This window comes from Ascidia mentula, chromosome 4 (assembly GCF_947561715.1).
Source record: "Ascidia mentula chromosome 4, kaAscMent1.1, whole genome shotgun sequence".
NCBI classification, from domain to species: domain Eukaryota; kingdom Metazoa; phylum Chordata; class Ascidiacea; order Phlebobranchia; family Ascidiidae; genus Ascidia; species Ascidia mentula.
Window position 1 is genome coordinate 14,072,504 of NC_138569.1, and position 20,559 is coordinate 14,093,062.

The 20,559-nt window shown below is 42.1% G+C and overlaps 29 non-coding genes across 29 annotated transcripts; 19 read left to right on the plus strand and 10 right to left on the minus strand.

The window, feature by feature from the left end:
* Positions 1-845: 845 nt before the first annotated feature.
* On the minus strand, positions 846-917 carry Trnap-ugg (transfer RNA proline (anticodon UGG)). The gene has a single exon. It is a non-coding gene; the product is annotated as a tRNA-Pro (tRNA).
* Positions 918-1,087: 170 nt separating this feature from the next.
* On the plus strand, positions 1,088-1,159 carry Trnad-guc (transfer RNA aspartic acid (anticodon GUC)). Its single transcript has one exon. It is a non-coding gene; the product is annotated as a tRNA-Asp (tRNA).
* A 505-nt stretch (positions 1,160-1,664) lies between these two features.
* Trnad-guc (transfer RNA aspartic acid (anticodon GUC)) lies at positions 1,665-1,736 on the plus strand. The gene has a single exon. It is a non-coding gene; the product is annotated as a tRNA-Asp (tRNA).
* Positions 1,737-2,985: 1,249 nt separating this feature from the next.
* Positions 2,986-3,057, minus strand: Trnap-ugg (transfer RNA proline (anticodon UGG)). Its single transcript has one exon. It is a non-coding gene; the product is annotated as a tRNA-Pro (tRNA).
* A 170-nt stretch (positions 3,058-3,227) lies between these two features.
* Trnad-guc (transfer RNA aspartic acid (anticodon GUC)) lies at positions 3,228-3,299 on the plus strand. The gene has a single exon. It is a non-coding gene; the product is annotated as a tRNA-Asp (tRNA).
* A 505-nt stretch (positions 3,300-3,804) lies between these two features.
* Positions 3,805-3,876, plus strand: Trnad-guc (transfer RNA aspartic acid (anticodon GUC)). The gene has a single exon. It is a non-coding gene; the product is annotated as a tRNA-Asp (tRNA).
* A 1,249-nt stretch (positions 3,877-5,125) lies between these two features.
* Positions 5,126-5,197, minus strand: Trnap-ugg (transfer RNA proline (anticodon UGG)). Its single transcript has one exon. It is a non-coding gene; the product is annotated as a tRNA-Pro (tRNA).
* A 170-nt stretch (positions 5,198-5,367) lies between these two features.
* Positions 5,368-5,439, plus strand: Trnad-guc (transfer RNA aspartic acid (anticodon GUC)). Its single transcript has one exon. It is a non-coding gene; the product is annotated as a tRNA-Asp (tRNA).
* A 505-nt stretch (positions 5,440-5,944) lies between these two features.
* On the plus strand, positions 5,945-6,016 carry Trnad-guc (transfer RNA aspartic acid (anticodon GUC)). The gene has a single exon. It is a non-coding gene; the product is annotated as a tRNA-Asp (tRNA).
* Positions 6,017-7,265: 1,249 nt separating this feature from the next.
* Trnap-ugg (transfer RNA proline (anticodon UGG)) lies at positions 7,266-7,337 on the minus strand. The gene has a single exon. It is a non-coding gene; the product is annotated as a tRNA-Pro (tRNA).
* A 170-nt stretch (positions 7,338-7,507) lies between these two features.
* Trnad-guc (transfer RNA aspartic acid (anticodon GUC)) lies at positions 7,508-7,579 on the plus strand. Its single transcript has one exon. It is a non-coding gene; the product is annotated as a tRNA-Asp (tRNA).
* A 505-nt stretch (positions 7,580-8,084) lies between these two features.
* Positions 8,085-8,156, plus strand: Trnad-guc (transfer RNA aspartic acid (anticodon GUC)). The gene has a single exon. It is a non-coding gene; the product is annotated as a tRNA-Asp (tRNA).
* A 1,249-nt stretch (positions 8,157-9,405) lies between these two features.
* Trnap-ugg (transfer RNA proline (anticodon UGG)) lies at positions 9,406-9,477 on the minus strand. Its single transcript has one exon. It is a non-coding gene; the product is annotated as a tRNA-Pro (tRNA).
* Positions 9,478-9,647: 170 nt separating this feature from the next.
* Positions 9,648-9,719, plus strand: Trnad-guc (transfer RNA aspartic acid (anticodon GUC)). The gene has a single exon. It is a non-coding gene; the product is annotated as a tRNA-Asp (tRNA).
* Positions 9,720-10,224: 505 nt separating this feature from the next.
* Trnad-guc (transfer RNA aspartic acid (anticodon GUC)) lies at positions 10,225-10,296 on the plus strand. Its single transcript has one exon. It is a non-coding gene; the product is annotated as a tRNA-Asp (tRNA).
* Positions 10,297-11,545: 1,249 nt separating this feature from the next.
* Positions 11,546-11,617, minus strand: Trnap-ugg (transfer RNA proline (anticodon UGG)). The gene has a single exon. It is a non-coding gene; the product is annotated as a tRNA-Pro (tRNA).
* Positions 11,618-11,787: 170 nt separating this feature from the next.
* Positions 11,788-11,859, plus strand: Trnad-guc (transfer RNA aspartic acid (anticodon GUC)). The gene has a single exon. It is a non-coding gene; the product is annotated as a tRNA-Asp (tRNA).
* A 505-nt stretch (positions 11,860-12,364) lies between these two features.
* Positions 12,365-12,436, plus strand: Trnad-guc (transfer RNA aspartic acid (anticodon GUC)). Its single transcript has one exon. It is a non-coding gene; the product is annotated as a tRNA-Asp (tRNA).
* A 1,249-nt stretch (positions 12,437-13,685) lies between these two features.
* Trnap-ugg (transfer RNA proline (anticodon UGG)) lies at positions 13,686-13,757 on the minus strand. Its single transcript has one exon. It is a non-coding gene; the product is annotated as a tRNA-Pro (tRNA).
* Positions 13,758-13,927: 170 nt separating this feature from the next.
* Positions 13,928-13,999, plus strand: Trnad-guc (transfer RNA aspartic acid (anticodon GUC)). The gene has a single exon. It is a non-coding gene; the product is annotated as a tRNA-Asp (tRNA).
* Positions 14,000-14,504: 505 nt separating this feature from the next.
* On the plus strand, positions 14,505-14,576 carry Trnad-guc (transfer RNA aspartic acid (anticodon GUC)). The gene has a single exon. It is a non-coding gene; the product is annotated as a tRNA-Asp (tRNA).
* A 1,249-nt stretch (positions 14,577-15,825) lies between these two features.
* On the minus strand, positions 15,826-15,897 carry Trnap-ugg (transfer RNA proline (anticodon UGG)). Its single transcript has one exon. It is a non-coding gene; the product is annotated as a tRNA-Pro (tRNA).
* A 170-nt stretch (positions 15,898-16,067) lies between these two features.
* On the plus strand, positions 16,068-16,139 carry Trnad-guc (transfer RNA aspartic acid (anticodon GUC)). The gene has a single exon. It is a non-coding gene; the product is annotated as a tRNA-Asp (tRNA).
* A 505-nt stretch (positions 16,140-16,644) lies between these two features.
* On the plus strand, positions 16,645-16,716 carry Trnad-guc (transfer RNA aspartic acid (anticodon GUC)). The gene has a single exon. It is a non-coding gene; the product is annotated as a tRNA-Asp (tRNA).
* Positions 16,717-17,965: 1,249 nt separating this feature from the next.
* Trnap-ugg (transfer RNA proline (anticodon UGG)) lies at positions 17,966-18,037 on the minus strand. The gene has a single exon. It is a non-coding gene; the product is annotated as a tRNA-Pro (tRNA).
* A 170-nt stretch (positions 18,038-18,207) lies between these two features.
* On the plus strand, positions 18,208-18,279 carry Trnad-guc (transfer RNA aspartic acid (anticodon GUC)). Its single transcript has one exon. It is a non-coding gene; the product is annotated as a tRNA-Asp (tRNA).
* A 505-nt stretch (positions 18,280-18,784) lies between these two features.
* Trnad-guc (transfer RNA aspartic acid (anticodon GUC)) lies at positions 18,785-18,856 on the plus strand. Its single transcript has one exon. It is a non-coding gene; the product is annotated as a tRNA-Asp (tRNA).
* A 1,249-nt stretch (positions 18,857-20,105) lies between these two features.
* Trnap-ugg (transfer RNA proline (anticodon UGG)) lies at positions 20,106-20,177 on the minus strand. The gene has a single exon. It is a non-coding gene; the product is annotated as a tRNA-Pro (tRNA).
* Positions 20,178-20,347: 170 nt separating this feature from the next.
* On the plus strand, positions 20,348-20,419 carry Trnad-guc (transfer RNA aspartic acid (anticodon GUC)). The gene has a single exon. It is a non-coding gene; the product is annotated as a tRNA-Asp (tRNA).
* Positions 20,420-20,559: the final 140 nt, after the last annotated feature.

Consider the following 20,559-nt stretch of genomic DNA (forward strand, 5'->3'; position numbering starts at 1 on the left):
CGATATGGGTATGAATGCTGAAATTCTTGACAGCGGGACACTTGAAGAATTTGTTGATGGTCGGCTTGCATTTGTAAAGATTCTTTCACATTTTCGTATACGCTTGCTTGTGGGATTGTGGTGGCGATCCTGCGTAATACTGTTACGTTGAGACGAAGAGTCGGCATCATCATCGAGGCGGGATCGTTTTCTTGACTTTGGAGTGCTGCAGTTTAGCTCCGGTGGAAAGACACATACTTTCTGGCTAGTTGTGCGCTTTGAAACTTTAGTGATGATTCTTCTTGGTCGAGAGTCAACCTGAAGCGTTTCTTTCAGGACCTGCACACATGCAAAAAGAAACTTGTCAAACAATCGTCGATAGATCTCTTGACCAATTTAATAGTCAATTTTCGAAACTTTACATAATTTACATGCTTTTGGGCCACTTACCATGCTGAGAAGAAGAACTTCTTCACTTTCGACGAATGTATGCATTACTTGCTCGTGATGTATTGCGCGTTTCAAAGTAAAAATATATTCTTGTTTTGTCCAATAGGAGTTGATGCGAGTTGTAAGTGGATCCAACTTTTGTGGCAGCCATTTTATATTAATTGTTGAAGAGTGGAAGTAGAAAAAAAGAGAGAAACTCGCCATTGAGTTCTTTCATCATCCATCAACGCGCGTTATCTCAGTGTTGTTTTTCTGAATAACCTTCAAGTTTCTTATCGGCGCCCCGTGTCCGCTTCATCTTTTCGCTCGCTTGCGAAACGTGCCAACCAACAGGAATTTCAAAGAATCGTCGCAAACTGCGTCACTGACAATCTAAGCATGCACTTATTTCAACAAAAGAGGCTTCAAAGAACTTCGGGCTCGTCCGGGATTTGAACCCGGGACCTCTCGCACCCAAAGCGAGAATCATACCCCTAGACCAACGAGCCGTGGTTGTATATCGTTTAATATACTTTGGGTTATATTGTTAAAAAGTAATTCGTGAAAAAACAACAAAAAATTATTTTCTGACCGACGAAACCAACACAATGCAATGCTTGAGCTGATGTGTGATTGCATGTGAAAAAGTTTGCACAGTCACCATACGATCCTTGGCATGTCCTCGTTAGTATAGTGGTGAGTATCCCCGCCTGTCACGCGGGAGACCGGGGTTCGATTCCCCGACGGGGAGGATTGTTTTGACGGATATGCACGTCTGAGATGATGTTCACGTGACTAGAAAGTAGGAAATAAACCTTTGTGTAACTTGCGATCCACTCCACTTTCAATCGGACGATGGCACTGAAAAGATTATGCTCGCGCAATATCTTGTTGCCCTCTGTCAATTCTCAATCAGCAAAAAGCGTTTTTTGTTGAATCAATCATCGTTGTGGATGTGACACATTTATGCTTGTGATAATTGTCAACTATTCTTTCCAGCTGCAGTGGTTGACATTTTTGGAAAGATCAAGTAATGAGGTAAAACTTAGCAGTATAGTTTCAATCAATTTCGTTGCTTCGGCACAAAATCTGTGTATACATGTATCCTTAATCCTTTGTCAATTTTTCGTTGTCACGGAATATTGTCCGTTCCAAATGTGCCTTATCTTTTGAAGACGCTGGAGTTGCGTATGCTTTTTGTTAGCCAAGACACAGTGATTTAGATTAAATGTCAGATTGTTGGACATGTGCTTCAGTCCTCGTTAGTATAGTGGTAAGTATCCCCGCCTGTCACGCGGGAGACCGGGGTTCGATTCCCCGACGGGGAGAAATTTTATCAGAAATATATTCCATTGCATTTGTCACATGCCGAATGGCCGAATCGTGCTTATTTCATGTTCATAATTTATTTAAAAGGAACAATAGCAAATATAATGTCAGCACTGGTAAGAAGAAGAATGCGTGTATAGATTTCCTGCACAGTAATGTCAACGCAGATATTGCATGGGCGGATAAAAATGGCAACAACGTATGGTGATAAATACGCGAGATTCACGAGTGAACGAGATGAAACTTTTCGTTGTACAACCACGTTTGTTTGGCGCAGGTAATAAACCTCTTATTACGCACAGGCCCTCATCAAATGCCGACAATGTCTGTCGTGTTGCTTTCGGAGCACTTTAGACATAAGTGAGGCGCACGAAGAGGACGATTTAGGACTGGAATCGACGTCCGATATGGGTATGAATGCTGAAATTCTTGACAGCGGGACACTTGAAGAATTTGTTGATGGTCGGCTTGCATTTGTAAAGATTCTTTCACATTTTCGTATACGCTTGCTTGTGGGATTGTGGTGGCGATCCTGCGTAATACTGTTACGTTGAGACGAAGAGTCGGCATCATCATCGAGGCGGGATCGTTTTCTTGACTTTGGAGTGCTGCAGTTTAGCTCCGGTGGAAAGACACATACTTTCTGGCTAGTTGTGCGCTTTGAAACTTTAGTGATGATTCTTCTTGGTCGAGAGTCAACCTGAAGCGTTTCTTTCAGGACCTGCACACATGCAAAAAGAAACTTGTCAAACAATCGTCGATAGATCTCTTGACCAATTTAATAGTCAATTTTCGAAACTTTACATAATTTACATGCTTTTGGGCCACTTACCATGCTGAGAAGAAGAACTTCTTCACTTTCGACGAATGTATGCATTACTTGCTCGTGATGTATTGCGCGTTTCAAAGTAAAAATATATTCTTGTTTTGTCCAATAGGAGTTGATGCGAGTTGTTAATGGATCCAACTTTTGTGGCAGCCATTTTATATTAATTGTTGAAGAGTGGAAGTAGAAAAAAAGAGAGAAACTCGCCATTGAGTTCTTTCATCATCCATCAACGCGCGTTATCTCAGTGTTGTTTTTCTGAATAACCTTCAAGTTTCTTATCGGCGCCCCGTGTCCGCTTCATCTTTTCGCTCGCTTGCGAAACGTGCCAACCAACTGGAATTTCAAAGAGTCGTCGCAAACTGCATCACTGACAATCTAAGCATGCTCTTATTTCAACAAAAGAGGCTTCAAAGAACTTCGGGCTCGTCCGGGATTTGAACCCGGGACCTCTCGCACCCAAAGCGAGAATCATACCCCTAGACCAACGAGCCGTGGTTGTATATCGTTTAATATACTTTGGGTTATATTGTTAAAAAGTAATTCTTTAAAAAATAACAAAAAATTATTTTCTGACCGACGAAACCAACACAATGCAATGCTTGAGCTGATGTGTGATTGCATGTGAAAAAGTTTGCACAGTCACCATACGATCCTTGGCATGTCCTCGTTAGTATAGTGGTGAGTATCCCCGCCTGTCACGCGGGAGACCGGGGTTCGATTCCCCGACGGGGAGGATTGTTTTGACGGATATGCACGTCTGAGATGATGTTCACGTGACTAGAAAGTAGGAAATAAACCTTTGTGTAACTTGCGATCCACTCCACTTTCAATCGGACGATGGCACTGAAAAGATTATGCTCGCGCAATATCTTGTTGCCCTCTGTCAATTCTCAATCAGCAAAAAGCGTTTTTTGTTGAATCAATCATCGTTGTGGATCTGACACATTTATGCTTGTGATAATTGTCAACTATTCTTTCCAGCTGCAGTGGTTGACATTTTTGGAAAGATCAAGTAATGAGGTAAAACTTAGCACTATAGTTTCAATCAATTTCGTTGCTTCGGCACAAAATCTGGGTATACATGGATCCTTAATCCTTTGTCAATTTTTCGTTGTCACGGAATATTGTCCGTTCCAAATGTGCCTTATCTTTTGAAGACGCTGGAGTTGCGTATGCTTTTTGTTAGCCAAGACACAGTGATTTAGATTAAATGTCAGATTGTTGGACATGTGCTTCAGTCCTCGTTAGTATAGTGGTAAGTATCCCCGCCTGTCACGCGGGAGACCGGGGTTCGATTCCCCGACGGGGAGAAATTTTATCAGAAATATATTCCATTGCATTTGTCACATGCCGAATGGCCGAATCGTGCTTATTTCATGTTCATAATTTATTTAAAAGGAACAATAGCAAATATAATGTCAGCACTGGTAAGAAGAAGAATGCGTGTATACATTTCCTGCACAGTAATGTCAACGCAGATATTGCATGGGCGGATAAAAATGGCAACAACGTATGGTGATAAATACGCGAGATTCACGAGTGAACGAGATGAAACTTTTCGTTGTACAACCACGTTTGTTTGGCGCAGGTAATAAACCTCTTATTACGCACAGGCCCTCATCAAATGCCGACAATGTCTGCCGTGTTGCTTTCGGAGCACTTTAGACATAAGTGAGGCGCACGAAGAGGACGATTTAGGACTGGAATCGACGTCCGATATGGGTATGAATGCTGAAATTCTTGACAGCGGGACACTTGAAGAATTTGTTGATGGTCGGCTTGCATTTGTAAAGATTCTTTCACATTTTCGTATACGCTTGCTTGTGGGATTGTGGTGGCGATCCTGCGTAATACTGTTACGTTGAGACGAAGAGTCGGCATCATCATCGAGGCGGGATCGTTTTCTTGACTTTGGAGTGCTGCAGTTTAGCTCCGGTGGAAAGACACATACTTTCTGGCTAGTTGTGCGCTTTGAAAATTTAGTGATGATTCTTCTTGGTCGAGAGTCAACCTGAAGCGTTTCTTTCAGGACCTGCACACATGCAAAAAGAAACTTGTCAAACAATCGTCGATAGATCTCTTGACCAATTTAATAGTCAATTTTCGAAACTTTACATAATTTACATGCTTTTGGGCCACTTACCATGCTGAGAAGAAGAACTTCTTCACTTTCGACGAATGTATGCATTACTTGCTCGTGATGTATTGCGCGTTTCAAAGTAAAAATATATTCTTGTTTTGTCCAATAGGAGTTGATGCGAGTTGTTAATGGATCCAACTTTTGTGGCAGCCATTTTATATTAATTGTTGAAGAGTGGAAGTAGAAAAAAAGAGAGAAACTCGCCATTGAGTTCTTTCATCATCCATCAACGCGCGTTATCTCAGTGTTGTTTTTCTGAATAACCTTCAAGTTTCTTATCGGCGCCCCGTGTCCGCTTCATCTTTTCGCTCGCTTGCGAAACGTGCCAACCAACTGGAATTTCAAAGAGTCGTCGCAAACTGGGTCACTGACAATCTAAGCATGCTCTTATTTCAACAAAAGAGGCTTCAAAGAACTTCGGGCTCGTCCGGGATTTGAACCCGGGACCTCTCGCACCCAAAGCGAGAATCATACCCCTAGACCAACGAGCCGTGGTTGTATATCGTTTAATATACTTTGGGTTATATTGTTAAAAAGTAATTCGTGAAAAAACAACAAAAAATTATTTTCTGACCGACGAAACCAACACAATGCAATGCTTGAGCTGATGTGTGATTGCATGTGAAAAAGTTTGCACAGTCACCATACGATCCTTTGCATGTCCTCGTTAGTATAGTGGTGAGTATCCCCGCCTGTCACGCGGGAGACCGGGGTTCGATTCCCCGACGGGGAGGATTGTTTTGACGGATATGCACGTCTGAGATGATGTTCACGTGACTAGAAAGTAGGAAATAAACCTTTGTGTAACTTGCGATCCACTCCACTTTCAATCGGACGATGGCACTGAAAAGATTATGCTCGCGCAATATCTTGTTGCCCTCTGTCAATTCTCAATCAGCAAAAAGCGTTTTTTGTTGATTCAATCATCGTTGTGGATCTGACACATTTATGCTTGTGATAATTGTCAACTATTCTTTCCAGCTGCAGTGGTTGACATTTTTGGAAAGATCAAGTAATGAGGTAAAACTTAGCACTATAGTTTCAATCAATTTCGTTGCTTCGGCACAAAATCTGGGTATACATGGATCCTTAATCCTTTGTCAATTTTTCGTTGTCACGGAATATTGTCCGTTCCAAATGTGCCTTATCTTTTGAAGACGCTGGAGTTGCGTATGCTTTTTGTTAGCCAAGACACAGTGATTTAGATTAAATGTCAGATTGTTGGACATGTGCTTCAGTCCTCGTTAGTATAGTGGTAAGTATCCCCGCCTGTCACGCGGGAGACCGGGGTTCGATTCCCCGACGGGGAGAAATTTTATCAGAAATATATTCCATTGCATTTGTCACATGCCGAATGGCCGAATCGTGCTTATTTCATGTTCATAATTTATTTAAAAGGAACAATAGCAAATATAATGTCAGCACTGGTAAGAAGAAGAATGCGTGTATACATTTCCTGCACAGTAATGTCAACGCAGATATTGCATGGGCGGATAAAAATGGCAACAACGTATGGTGATAAATACGCGAGATTCACGAGTGAACGAGATGAAACTTTTCGTTGTACAACCACGTTTGTTTGGCGCAGGTAATAAACCTCTTATTACGCACAGGCCCTCATCAAATGCCGACAATGTCTGCCGTGTTGCTTTCGGAGCACTTTAGACATAAGTGAGGCGCACGAAGAGGACGATTTAGGACTGGAATCGACGTCCGATATGGGTATGAATGCTGAAATTCTTGACAGCGGGACACTTGAAGAATTTGTTGATGGTCGGCTTGCATTTGTAAAGATTCTTTCACATTTTCGTATACGCTTGCTTGTGGGATTGTGGTGGCGATCCTGCGTAATACTGTTACGTTGAGACGAAGAGTCGGCATCATCATCGAGGCGGGATCGTTTTCTTGACTTTGGAGTGCTGCAGTTTAGCTCCGGTGGAAAGACACATACTTTCTGGCTAGTTGTGCGCTTTGAAAATTTAGTGATGATTCTTCTTGGTCGAGAGTCAACCTGAAGCGTTTCTTTCAGGACCTGCACACATGCAAAAAGAAACTTGTCAAACAATCGTCGATAGATCTCTTGACCAATTTAATAGTCAATTTTCGAAACTTTACATAATTTACATGCTTTTGGGCCACTTACCATGCTGAGAAGAAGAACTTCTTCACTTTCGACGAATGTATGCATTACTTGCTCGTGATGTATTGCGCGTTTCAAAGTAAAAATATATTCTTGTTTTGTCCAATAGGAGTTGATGCGAGTTGTTAATGGATCCAACTTTTGTGGCAGCCATTTTATATTAATTGTTGAAGAGTGGAAGTAGAAAAAAAGAGAGAAACTCGCCATTGAGTTCTTTCATCATCCATCAACGCGCGTTATCTCAGTGTTGTTTTTCTGAATAACCTTCAAGTTTCTTATCGGCGCCCCGTGTCCGCTTCATCTTTTCGCTCGCTTGCGAAACGTGCCAACCAACTGGAATTTCAAAGAGTCGTCGCAAACTGGGTCACTGACAATCTAAGCATGCTCTTATTTCAACAAAAGAGGCTTCAAAGAACTTCGGGCTCGTCCGGGATTTGAACCCGGGACCTCTCGCACCCAAAGCGAGAATCATACCCCTAGACCAACGAGCCGTGGTTGTATATCGTTTAATATACTTTGGGTTATATTGTTAAAAAGTAATTCGTGAAAAAACAACAAAAAATTATTTTCTGACCGACGAAACCAACACAATGCAATGCTTGAGCTGATGTGTGATTGCATGTGAAAAAGTTTGCACAGTCACCATACGATCCTTTGCATGTCCTCGTTAGTATAGTGGTGAGTATCCCCGCCTGTCACGCGGGAGACCGGGGTTCGATTCCCCGACGGGGAGGATTGTTTTGACGGATATGCACGTCTGAGATGATGTTCACGTGACTAGAAAGTAGGAAATAAACCTTTGTGTAACTTGCGATCCACTCCACTTTCAATCGGACGATGGCACTGAAAAGATTATGCTCGCGCAATATCTTGTTGCCCTCTGTCAATTCTCAATCAGCAAAAAGCGTTTTTTGTTGATTCAATCATCGTTGTGGATCTGACACATTTATGCTTGTGATAATTGTCAACTATTCTTTCCAGCTGCAGTGGTTGACATTTTTGGAAAGATCAAGTAATGAGGTAAAACTTAGCACTATAGTTTCAATCAATTTCGTTGCTTCGGCACAAAATCTGGGTATACATGGATCCTTAATCCTTTGTCAATTTTTCGTTGTCACGGAATATTGTCCGTTCCAAATGTGCCTTATCTTTTGAAGACGCTGGAGTTGCGTATGCTTTTTGTTAGCCAAGACACAGTGATTTAGATTAAATGTCAGATTGTTGGACATGTGCTTCAGTCCTCGTTAGTATAGTGGTAAGTATCCCCGCCTGTCACGCGGGAGACCGGGGTTCGATTCCCCGACGGGGAGAAATTTTATCAGAAATATATTCCATTGCATTTGTCACATGCCGAATGGCCGAATCGTGCTTATTTCATGTTCATAATTTATTTAAAAGGAACAATAGCAAATATAATGTCAGCACTGGTAAGAAGAAGAATGCGTGTATACATTTCCTGCACAGTAATGTCAACGCAGATATTGCATGGGCGGATAAAAATGGCAACAACGTATGGTGATAAATACGCGAGATTCACGAGTGAACGAGATGAAACTTTTCGTTGTACAACCACGTTTGTTTGGCGCAGGTAATAAACCTCTTATTACGCACAGGCCCTCATCAAATGCCGACAATGTCTGCCGTGTTGCTTTCGGAGCACTTTAGACATAAGTGAGGCGCACGAAGAGGACGATTTAGGACTGGAATCGACGTCCGATATGGGTATGAATGCTGAAATTCTTGACAGCGGGACACTTGAAGAATTTGTTGATGGTCGGCTTGCATTTGTAAAGATTCTTTCACATTTTCGTATACGCTTGCTTGTGGGATTGTGGTGGCGATCCTGCGTAATACTGTTACGTTGAGACGAAGAGTCGGCATCATCATCGAGGCGGGATCGTTTTCTTGACTTTGGAGTGCTGCAGTTTAGCTCCGGTGGAAAGACACATACTTTCTGGCTAGTTGTGCGCTTTGAAAATTTAGTGATGATTCTTCTTGGTCGAGAGTCAACCTGAAGCGTTTCTTTCAGGACCTGCACACATGCAAAAAGAAACTTGTCAAACAATCGTCGATAGATCTCTTGACCAATTTAATAGTCAATTTTCGAAACTTTACATAATTTACATGCTTTTGGGCCACTTACCATGCTGAGAAGAAGAACTTCTTCACTTTCGACGAATGTATGCATTACTTGCTCGTGATGTATTGCGCGTTTCAAAGTAAAAATATATTCTTGTTTTGTCCAATAGGAGTTGATGCGAGTTGTTAATGGATCCAACTTTTGTGGCAGCCATTTTATATTAATTGTTGAAGAGTGGAAGTAGAAAAAAAGAGAGAAACTCGCCATTGAGTTCTTTCATCATCCATCAACGCGCGTTATCTCAGTGTTGTTTTTCTGAATAACCTTCAAGTTTCTTATCGGCGCCCCGTGTCCGCTTCATCTTTTCGCTCGCTTGCGAAACGTGCCAACCAACTGGAATTTCAAAGAGTCGTCGCAAACTGCATCACTGACAATCTAAGCATGCTCTTATTTCAACAAAAGAGGCTTCAAAGAACTTCGGGCTCGTCCGGGATTTGAACCCGGGACCTCTCGCACCCAAAGCGAGAATCATACCCCTAGACCAACGAGCCGTGGTTGTATATCGTTTAATATACTTTGGGTTATATTGTTAAAAAGTAATTCTTTAAAAAATAACAAAAAATTATTTTCTGACCGACGAAACCAACACAATGCAATGCTTGAGCTGATGTGTGATTGCATGTGAAAAAGTTTGCACAGTCACCATACGATCCTTGGCATGTCCTCGTTAGTATAGTGGTGAGTATCCCCGCCTGTCACGCGGGAGACCGGGGTTCGATTCCCCGACGGGGAGGATTGTTTTGACGGATATGCACGTCTGAGATGATGTTCACGTGACTAGAAAGTAGGAAATAAACCTTTGTGTAACTTGCGATCCACTCCACTTTCAATCGGACGATGGCACTGAAAAGATTATGCTCGCGCAATATCTTGTTGCCCTCTGTCAATTCTCAATCAGCAAAAAGCGTTTTTTGTTGAATCAATCATCGTTGTGGATCTGACACATTTATGCTTGTGATAATTGTCAACTATTCTTTCCAGCTGCAGTGGTTGACATTTTTGGAAAGATCAAGTAATGAGGTAAAACTTAGCACTATAGTTTCAATCAATTTCGTTGCTTCGGCACAAAATCTGGGTATACATGGATCCTTAATCCTTTGTCAATTTTTCGTTGTCACGGAATATTGTCCGTTCCAAATGTGCCTTATCTTTTGAAGACGCTGGAGTTGCGTATGCTTTTTGTTAGCCAAGACACAGTGATTTAGATTAAATGTCAGATTGTTGGACATGTGCTTCAGTCCTCGTTAGTATAGTGGTAAGTATCCCCGCCTGTCACGCGGGAGACCGGGGTTCGATTCCCCGACGGGGAGAAATTTTATCAGAAATATATTCCATTGCATTTGTCACATGCCGAATGGCCGAATCGTGCTTATTTCATGTTCATAATTTATTTAAAAGGAACAATAGCAAATATAATGTCAGCACTGGTAAGAAGAAGAATGCGTGTATACATTTCCTGCACAGTAATGTCAACGCAGATATTGCATGGGCGGATAAAAATGGCAACAACGTATGGTGATAAATACGCGAGATTCACGAGTGAACGAGATGAAACTTTTCGTTGTACAACCACGTTTGTTTGGCGCAGGTAATAAACCTCTTATTACGCACAGGCCCTCATCAAATGCCGACAATGTCTGCCGTGTTGCTTTCGGAGCACTTTAGACATAAGTGAGGCGCACGAAGAGGACGATTTAGGACTGGAATCGACGTCCGATATGGGTATGAATGCTGAAATTCTTGACAGCGGGACACTTGAAGAATTTGTTGATGGTCGGCTTGCATTTGTAAAGATTCTTTCACATTTTCGTATACGCTTGCTTGTGGGATTGTGGTGGCGATCCTGCGTAATACTGTTACGTTGAGACGAAGAGTCGGCATCATCATCGAGGCGGGATCGTTTTCTTGACTTTGGAGTGCTGCAGTTTAGCTCCGGTGGAAAGACACATACTTTCTGGCTAGTTGTGCGCTTTGAAAATTTAGTGATGATTCTTCTTGGTCGAGAGTCAACCTGAAGCGTTTCTTTCAGGACCTGCACACATGCAAAAAGAAACTTGTCAAACAATCGTCGATAGATCTCTTGACCAATTTAATAGTCAATTTTCGAAACTTTACATAATTTACATGCTTTTGGGCCACTTACCATGCTGAGAAGAAGAACTTCTTCACTTTCGACGAATGTATGCATTACTTGCTCGTGATGTATTGCGCGTTTCAAAGTAAAAATATATTCTTGTTTTGTCCAATAGGAGTTGATGCGAGTTGTTAATGGATCCAACTTTTGTGGCAGCCATTTTATATTAATTGTTGAAGAGTGGAAGTAGAAAAAAAGAGAGAAACTCGCCATTGAGTTCTTTCATCATCCATCAACGCGCGTTATCTCAGTGTTGTTTTTCTGAATAACCTTCAAGTTTCTTATCGGCGCCCCGTGTCCGCTTCATCTTTTCGCTCGCTTGCGAAACGTGCCAACCAACTGGAATTTCAAAGAGTCGTCGCAAACTGGGTCACTGACAATCTAAGCATGCTCTTATTTCAACAAAAGAGGCTTCAAAGAACTTCGGGCTCGTCCGGGATTTGAACCCGGGACCTCTCGCACCCAAAGCGAGAATCATACCCCTAGACCAACGAGCCGTGGTTGTATATCGTTTAATATACTTTGGGTTATATTGTTAAAAAGTAATTCGTGAAAAAACAACAAAAAATTATTTTCTGACCGACGAAACCAACACAATGCAATGCTTGAGCTGATGTGTGATTGCATGTGAAAAAGTTTGCACAGTCACCATACGATCCTTTGCATGTCCTCGTTAGTATAGTGGTGAGTATCCCCGCCTGTCACGCGGGAGACCGGGGTTCGATTCCCCGACGGGGAGGATTGTTTTGACGGATATGCACGTCTGAGATGATGTTCACGTGACTAGAAAGTAGGAAATAAACCTTTGTGTAACTTGCGATCCACTCCACTTTCAATCGGACGATGGCACTGAAAAGATTATGCTCGCGCAATATCTTGTTGCCCTCTGTCAATTCTCAATCAGCAAAAAGCGTTTTTTGTTGATTCAATCATCGTTGTGGATCTGACACATTTATGCTTGTGATAATTGTCAACTATTCTTTCCAGCTGCAGTGGTTGACATTTTTGGAAAGATCAAGTAATGAGGTAAAACTTAGCACTATAGTTTCAATCAATTTCGTTGCTTCGGCACAAAATCTGGGTATACATGGATCCTTAATCCTTTGTCAATTTTTCGTTGTCACGGAATATTGTCCGTTCCAAATGTGCCTTATCTTTTGAAGACGCTGGAGTTGCGTATGCTTTTTGTTAGCCAAGACACAGTGATTTAGATTAAATGTCAGATTGTTGGACATGTGCTTCAGTCCTCGTTAGTATAGTGGTAAGTATCCCCGCCTGTCACGCGGGAGACCGGGGTTCGATTCCCCGACGGGGAGAAATTTTATCAGAAATATATTCCATTGCATTTGTCACATGCCGAATGGCCGAATCGTGCTTATTTCATGTTCATAATTTATTTAAAAGGAACAATAGCAAATATAATGTCAGCACTGGTAAGAAGAAGAATGCGTGTATACATTTCCTGCACAGTAATGTCAACGCAGATATTGCATGGGCGGATAAAAATGGCAACAACGTATGGTGATAAATACGCGAGATTCACGAGTGAACGAGATGAAACTTTTCGTTGTACAACCACGTTTGTTTGGCGCAGGTAATAAACCTCTTATTACGCACAGGCCCTCATCAAATGCCGACAATGTCTGCCGTGTTGCTTTCGGAGCACTTTAGACATAAGTGAGGCGCACGAAGAGGACGATTTAGGACTGGAATCGACGTCCGATATGGGTATGAATGCTGAAATTCTTGACAGCGGGACACTTGAAGAATTTGTTGATGGTCGGCTTGCATTTGTAAAGATTCTTTCACATTTTCGTATACGCTTGCTTGTGGGATTGTGGTGGCGATCCTGCGTAATACTGTTACGTTGAGACGAAGAGTCGGCATCATCATCGAGGCGGGATCGTTTTCTTGACATTGGAGTGCTGCAGTTTAGCTCCGGTGGAAAGACACATACTTTCTGGCTAGTTGTGCGCTTTGAAAATTTAGTGATGATTCTTCTTGGTCGAGAGTCAACCTGAAGCGTTTCTTTCAGGACCTGCACACATGCAAAAAGAAACTTGTCAAACAATCGTCGATAGATCTCTTGACCAATTTAATAGTCAATTTTCGAAACTTTACATAATTTACATGCTTTTGGGCCACTTACCATGCTGAGAAGAAGAACTTCTTCACTTTCGACGAATGTATGCATTACTTGCTCGTGATGTATTGCGCGTTTCAAAGTAAAAATATATTCTTGTTTTGTCCAATAGGAGTTGATGCGAGTTGTTAATGGATCCAACTTTTGTGGCAGCCATTTTATATTAATTGTTGAAGAGTGGAAGTAGAAAAAAAGAGAGAAACTCGCCATTGAGTTCTTTCATCATCCATCAACGCGCGTTATCTCAGTGTTGTTTTTCTGAATAACCTTCAAGTTTCTTATCGGCGCCCCGTGTCCGCTTCATCTTTTCGCTCGCTTGCGAAACGTGCCAACCAACTGGAATTTCAAAGAGTCGTCGCAAACTGGGTCACTGACAATCTAAGCATGCTCTTATTTCAACAAAAGAGGCTTCAAAGAACTTCGGGCTCGTCCGGGATTTGAACCCGGGACCTCTCGCACCCAAAGCGAGAATCATACCCCTAGACCAACGAGCCGTGGTTGTATATCGTTTAATATACTTTGGGTTATATTGTTAAAAAGTAATTCGTGAAAAAACAACAAAAAATTATTTTCTGACCGACGAAACCAACACAATGCAATGCTTGAGCTGATGTGTGATTGCATGTGAAAAAGTTTGCACAGTCACCATACGATCCTTTGCATGTCCTCGTTAGTATAGTGGTGAGTATCCCCGCCTGTCACGCGGGAGACCGGGGTTCGATTCCCCGACGGGGAGGATTGTTTTGACGGATATGCACGTCTGAGATGATGTTCACGTGACTAGAAAGTAGGAAATAAACCTTTGTGTAACTTGCGATCCACTCCACTTTCAATCGGACGATGGCACTGAAAAGATTATGCTCGCGCAATATCTTGTTGCCCTCTGTCAATTCTCAATCAGCAAAAAGCGTTTTTTGTTGATTCAATCATCGTTGTGGATCTGACACATTTATGCTTGTGATAATTGTCAACTATTCTTTCCAGCTGCAGTGGTTGACATTTTTGGAAAGATCAAGTAATGAGGTAAAACTTAGCAGTATAGTTTCAATCAATTTCGTTGCTTCGGCACAAAATCCGGGTATACATGGATCCTTAATCCTTTGTCAATTTTTCGTTGTCACGGAATATTGTCCGTTCCAAATGTGCCTTATCTTTTGAAGACGCTGGAGTTGCGTATGCTTTTTGTTAGCCAAGACACAGTGATTTAGATTAAATGTCAGATTGTTGGACATGTGCTTCAGTCCTCGTTAGTATAGTGGTAAGTATCCCCGCCTGTCACGCGGGAGACCGGGGTTCGATTCCCCGACGGGGAGAAATTTTATCAGAAATATATTCCATTGCATTTCTCACATGCCGAATGGCCGAATCGTGCTTATTTCATGTTCATAATTTATTTAAAAGGAACAATAGCAAATATAATGTCAGCACTGGTAAGAAGAAGAATGCGTGTATAGATTTCCTGCACAGTAATGTCAACGCAGATATTGCATGGGCGGATAAAAATGGCAACAACGTATGGTGATAAATACGCGAGATTCACGAGTGAACGAGATGAAACTTTTCGTTGTACAACCACGTTTGTTTGGCGCAGGTAATAAACATCTTATTACGCACAGGCCCTCATCAAATGCCGACAATGTCTGCCGTGTTGCTTTCGGAGCACTTTAGACATAAGTGAGGCGCACGAAGAGGACGATTTAGGACTGGAATCGACGTCCGATATGGGCATGAATGCTGAAATTCTTGACAGCGGGACACTTGAAGAATTTGTTGATGGTCGGCTTGCATTTGTAAAGATTCTTTCACATTTTCGTATACGCTTGCTTGTGGGATTGTGGTGGCGATCCTGCGTAATACTGTTACGTTGAGACGAAGAGTCGGCATCATCATCGAGGCGGGATCGTTTTCTTGACTTTGGAGTGCTGCAGTTTAGCTCCGGTGGATATACACATACTTTCTGGCTAGTTGTGCGCTTTGAAACTTTAGTGATGATTCTTCTTGGTCGAGAGTCAACCTGAAGCGTTTCTTTCAGGACCTGCACACATGCAAAAAGAAACTTGTCAAACAATCGTCGATAGATCTCTTGACCAATTTAATAGTCAATTTTCGAAACTTTACATAATTTACATGCTTTTGGGCCACTTACCATGCTGAGAAGAAGAACTTCTTCACTTTCGACGAATGTATGCATTACTTGCTCGTGATGTATTGCGCGTTTCAAAGTAAAAATATATTCTTGTTTTGTCCAATAGGAGTTGATGCGAGTTGTTAATGGATCCAACTTTTGTGGCAGCCATTTTATATTAATTGTTGAAGAGTGGAAGTAGAAAAAAAGAGAGAAACTCGCCATTGAGTTCTTTCATCATCCATCAACGCGCGTTATCTCAGTGTTGTTTTTCTGAATAACCTTCAAGTTTCTTATCGGCGCCCCGTGTCCGCTTCATCTTTTCGCTCGCTTGCGAAACGTGCCAACCAACTGGAATTTCAAAGAGTCGTCGCAAACTGCGTCACTGACAATCTAAGCATGCACTTATTTCAACAAAAGAGGCTTCAAAGAACTTCGGGCTCTTCCGGGATTTGAACCCGGGACCTCTCGCACCCAAAGCGAGAATCAAACCCCTAGACCAACGAGCCGTGGTTGTATATCGTTTAATATACTTTGGGTTATATTGTTAAAAAGTAATTCGTGAAAAAACAACAAAAAATTATTTTCTGACCGACGAAACCAACACAATGCAATGCTTGAGCTGATGTGTGATTGCATGTGAAAAAGTTTGCACAGTCACCATACGATCCTTGGCATGTCCTCGTTAGTATAGTGGTGAGTATCCCCGCCTGTCACGCGGGAGACCGGGGTTCGATTCCCCGACGGGGAGGATTGTTTTGACGGATATGCACGTCTGAGATGATGTTCACGTGACTAGAAAGTAGGAAATAAACCTTTGTGTAACTTGCGATCCACTCCACTTTCAATCGGACGATGGCACTGAAAAGATTATGCTCGCGCAATATCTTGTTGCCCTCTGTCAATTCTCAATCAGCAAAAAGCGTTTTTTGTTGAATCAATCATCGTTGTGGATCTGACACATTTATGCTTGTGATAATTGTCAACTATTCTTTCCAGCTGCAGTGGTTGACATTTTTGGAAAGATCAAGTAATGAGGTAAAACTTAGCAGTATAGTTTCAATCAATTTCGTTGCTTCGGCACAAAATCCGGGTATACATGGATCCTTAATCCTTTGTCAATTTTTCGTTGTAACGGAATATTGTCCGTTCCAAATGTGCCTTATCTTTTGAAGACGCTGGAGTTGCGTATGCTTTTTGTTAGCCAAGACACAGTGATTTAGATTAAATGTCAGATTGTTGGACATGTGCTTCAGTCCTCGTTAGTATAGTGGTCAGTATCCCCGCCTGTCACGCGGGAGACCGGGGTTCGATTCCCCGACGGGGAGAAATTTTATCAGAAATATATTCCATTGCATTTGTCACATGCCGAATGGCCGAATCGTGCTTATTTCATGTTCATAATTTATTTAAAAGGAACAATAGCAAATATAATGTCAGCACTGGTAAGAAGAAGAATGCGTGTATAGATTTCCTGCACAGTAATGTCAACGCAGATATTGCATGGGCGGATAAAAATGGCAACAACGTATGGTGATAAATACGCGAGATTCACGAGTGAACGAGATGAAACTTTTCGTTGTACAACCACGTTTGTTTGGTGCAGGTAATAAACATCTTATTACGCACAGGCCCTCATCAAATGCCGACAATGTCTGCCGTGTTGCTTTCGGAGCACTTTAGACATAAGTGAGGCGCACGAAGAAGACGATTTAGGACTGGAATCGACGTCCGATATGGGCATGAATGCTGAAATTCTTGACAGCGGGACACTTGAAGAATTTGTTGATGGTCGGCTTGCATTTGTAAAGATTCTTTCACATTTTCGTATACGCTTGCTTGTGGGATTGTGGTGGCGATCCTGCGTAATACTGTTACGTTGAGACGAAGAGTCGGCATCATCATCGAGGCGGGATCGTTTTCTTGACTTTGGAGTGCTGCAGTTTAGCTCCGGTGGATATACACATACTTTCTGGCTAGTTGTGCGCTTTGAAACTTTAGTGATGATTCTTCTTGGTCGAGAGTCAACCTGAAGCGTTTCTTTCAGGACCTGCACACATGCAAAAAGAAACTTGTCAAACAATCGTCGATAGATCTCTTGACCAATTTAATAGTCAATTTTCGAAACTTTACATAATTTACATGCTTTTGGGCCACTTACCATGCTGAGAAGAAGAACTTCTTCACTTTCGACGAATGTATGCATTACTTGCTCGTGATGTATTGCGCGTTTCAAAGTAAAAATATATTCTTGTTTTGTCCAATAGGAGTTGATGCGAGTTGTTAATGGATCCAACTTTTGTGGCAGCCATTTTATATTAATTGTTGAAGAGTGGAAGTAGAAAAAAAGAGAGAAACTCGCCATTGAGTTCTTTCATCATCCATCAACGCGCGTTATCTCAGTGTTGTTTTTCTGAATAACCTTCAAGTTTCTTATCGGCGCCCCGTGTCCGCTTCATCTTTTCGCTCGCTTGCGAAACGTGCCAACCAACTGGAATTTCAAAGAGTCGTCGCAAACTGCGTCACTGACAATCTAAGCATGCACTTATTTCAACAAAAGAGGCTTCAAAGAACTTCGGGCTCGTCCGGGATTTGAACCCGGGACCTCTCGCACCCAAAGCGAGAATCAAACCCCTAGACCAACGAGCCGTGGTTGTATATCGTTTAATATACTTTGGGTTATATTGTTAAAAAGTAATTCGTGAAAAAACAACAAAAAATTATTTTCTGACCGACGAAACCAACACAATGCAATGCTTGAGCTGATGTGTGATTGCATGTGAAAAAGTTTGCACAGTCACCATACGATCCTTGGCATGTCCTCGTTAGTATAGTGGTGAGTATCCCCGCCTGTCACGCGGGAGACCGGGGTTCGATTCCCCGACGGGGAGCATTGTTTTGACGGATATGCACGTCTGAGATGATGTTCACGTGACTAGAAAGTAGGAAATAAACCTTTGTGTAACTTGCGATCCACTCCACTTTCAATCGGACGATGGCACTGAAAAGATTATGCTCGCGCAATATCTTGTTGCCCTCTGTCAATTCTCAATCAGCAAAAAGCGTTTTTTGTTGAATCAATCATCGTTGTGGATCTGACACATTTATGCTTGTGATAATTGTCAACTATTCTTTCCAGCTGCAGTGGTTGACATTTTTGGAAAGATCAAGTAATGAGGTAAAACTTAGCAGTATAGTTTCAATCAATTTCGTTGCTTCGGCACAAAATCCGGGTATACATGGATCCTTAATCCTTTGTCAATTTTTCGTTGTCACGGAATATTGTCCGTTCCAAATGTGCCTTATCTTTTGAAGACGCTGGAGTTGCGTATGCTTTTTGTTAGCCAAGACACAGTGATTTAGATTAAATGTCAGATTGTTGGACATGTGCTTCAGTCCTCGTTAGTATAGTGGTAAGTATCCCCGCCTGTCACGCGGGAGACCGGGGTTCGATTCCCCGACGGGGAGAAATTTTATCAGAAATATATTCCATTGCATTTGTCACATGCCGAATGGCCGAATCGTGCTTATTTCATGTTCATAATTTATTTAAAAGGAACAATAGCAAATATAATGTCAGCACTGGTAAGAAGAAGAATGCGTGTATAGATTTCCTGCACAGTAATGTCAACGCAGATATTGCATGGGCGGATAAAAATGGCAACAACGTATGGTGATAAATACGCGAGATTCACGAGTGAACGAGATGAAACTTTTCGTTGTACAACCACGTTTGTTTGGCGCAGGTAATAAACATCTTATTACGCACAGGCCCTCATCAAATGCCGACAATGTCTGCCGTGTTGCTTTCGGAGCACTTTAGACATAAGTGAGGCGCACGAAGAGGACGATTTAGGACTGGAATCGACGTCCGATATGGGCATGAATGCTGAAATTCTTGACAGCGGGACACTTGAAGAATTTGTTGATGGTCGGCTTGCATTTGTAAAGATTCTTTCACATTTTCGTATACGCTTGCTTGTGGGATTGTGGTGGCGATCCTGCGTAATACTGTTACGTTGAGACGAAGAGTCGGCATCATCATCGAGGCGGGATCGTTTTCTTGACTTTGGAGTGCTGCAGTTTAGCTCCGGTGGATATACACATACTTTCTGGCTAGCTGTGCGCTTTGAAACTTTAGTGATGATTCTTCTTGGTCGAGAGTCAACCTGAAGCGTTTCTTTCAGGACCTGCACACATGCAAAAAGAAACTTGTCAAACAATCGTCGATAGATCTCTTGACCAATTTAATAGTCAATTTTCGAAACTTTACATAATTTACATGCTTTTGGGCCACTTACCATGCTGAGAAGAAGAACTTCTTCACTTTCGACGAATGTATGCATTACTTGCTCGTGATGTATTGCGCGTTTCAAAGTAAAAATATATTCTTGTTTTGTCCAATAGGAGTTGATGCGAGTTGTTAATGGATCCAACTTTTGTGGCAGCCATTTTATATTAATTGTTGAAGAGTGGAAGTAGAAAAAAAGAGAGAAACTTGCCATTGAGTTCTTTCATCATCCATCAACGCGCGTTATCTCAGTGTTGTTTTTCTGAATAACCTTCAAGTTTCTTATCGGCGCCCCGTGTCCGCTTCATCTTTTCGCTCGCTTGCGAAACGTGCCAACCAACTGGAATTTCAAAGAGTCGTCGCAAACTGCGTCACTGACAATCTAAGCATGCACTTATTTCAACAAAAGAGGCTTCAAAGAACTTCGGGCTCGTCCGGGATTTGAACCCGGGACCTCTCGCACCCAAAGCGAGAATCAAATCCCTAGACCAACGAGCCGTGGTTGTATATCGTTTAATATACTTTGGGTTATATTGTTAAAAAGTAATTCGTGAAAAAACAACAAAAAATTATTTTCTGACCGACGAAACCAACACAATGCAATGCTTGAGCTGATGTGTGATTGCATGTGAAAAAGTTTGCACAGTCACCATACGATCCTTGGCATGTCCTCGTTAGTATAGTGGTGAGTATCCCCGCCTGTCACGCGGGAGACCGGGGTTCGATTCCCCGACGGGGAGGATTGTTTTGACGGATATGCACGTCTGAGATGATGTTCACGTGTCTAGAAAGTAGGAAATAAACCTTTGTGTAACTTGCGATCCACTCCACTTTCAATCGGACGATGGCACTGAAAAGATTATGCTCGCGCAATATCTTG